This window comes from Salvelinus sp. IW2-2015, linkage group LG36, assembly GCF_002910315.2.
Source record: "Salvelinus sp. IW2-2015 linkage group LG36, ASM291031v2, whole genome shotgun sequence".
Classification (NCBI taxonomy): Eukaryota; Metazoa; Chordata; class Actinopteri; order Salmoniformes; family Salmonidae; genus Salvelinus; species Salvelinus sp. IW2-2015.
This window is the reverse complement of record NC_036875.1, coordinates 38965757-38966961: the sequence shown is the minus strand read 5'-3', so window position 1 is coordinate 38966961 and position 1205 is coordinate 38965757. Positions and strand designations below refer to the sequence as shown.

At 47.8% G+C, this 1205-nt stretch overlaps 1 pseudogene; it reads right to left on the bottom strand.

Annotated features, from left to right (window-relative positions):
• Positions 1-1205, bottom strand: part of LOC111959516 (aryl hydrocarbon receptor-like) — a 46024-nt pseudogene that overhangs the window by 2724 nt on the left and 42095 nt on the right.

Sequence of the window (1205 nt, the reverse complement as noted above, 5' to 3'; positions counted from 1 at the left end):
TAGCCTAACCTTAACCCTACCATTAATCGTAGCCTAACCTTAACCCTACCATTAATCGTAGCCTAGCCTTAACCCTAACCTTAACCCTACCATTAATCGTAGCCTAACCTTAACCTTAACCCTTACCTTAACCTCCGCCCTAACCTAACCATAACTTAACCAATTTCTAATCCTATCCATAACGTCCACCCTAATGCCAGTGTCAGGAGCCCTCACCCAAAGGAATAGAATTAGAAGACTGAGTGTACATAACTTTAGGAACACCTTCCTAATATTGAGTTGCAGCCCCCTCTTTTGCCCTCAGAACAGCCTCAATTCCTCAGGGCATGGACTCTACAAGGTGTCGAAAGCGTTCCACAGGGATGCTGGCCCATTTTGACCTTAATGCTTTGCACAGTTGTGTTAAGTTGGCTGGACGTCCTTTGGGTGGTGGACCATTCTTGATACACACGGGAAACTGTTGAGCGTGAAAAACCCAGCAGCATTGCAGAWCTTGACACAAATCAGTGTGCCTGGCACCTACTACCATACCCCCATTCAATGGCACTTAAATATTTTGTGTTGCTCATTCACCCTCTGAATGGCACACACACAATCCATGTCTTAATTGTCTCAAGGCTTAACATTCCTTATTTAACCTGTCTCCTCCCCTTCATCTACACTGATTGAAGTGGATTTAACAAGTGACATCAATAAGGGTTCATAGCTTTCACCTGGATTCACCTGTTCAGTCTGTCATGGAAAGAGCAGGTGTTCTTAATGTTTTGTATACTCAATGTATGAATATATAATCCCTGTGGTCTCACCTTACTGTGGTTGGGGTGGTGAGGGATGTCAGAGGTCACCATGCCATTGGCCTCCAGTGAAGAGTGTCCAATCACAAGGATCTGCTCTACTCTAGCAGAGGGAGGAGGGCACTGCACCTGAGCCAAGAGAGGGGGCAGCTTCTCCTGCTGCTGCTTGTGGTTCATCCTCTGGTAGGACGAAACGGCAGCCCCGGTCCCGTAGTGCTGCCCGTTCCCCCCATATGTACATCCGTTGATGGTATAATCCATGCCGGGAACATCAGCCATAGTGTAATTCATACAAGCGTCTACGGTGGTGTGTGTGAGGAGAGGTACCTGGCCATTGTTAAGGCAGGGGTTGCTGTTCAGGGTGGTTTCCCCAGGGGGGTTGCTGTTCAGGGTGGTTTCCCCAGAAGGGTT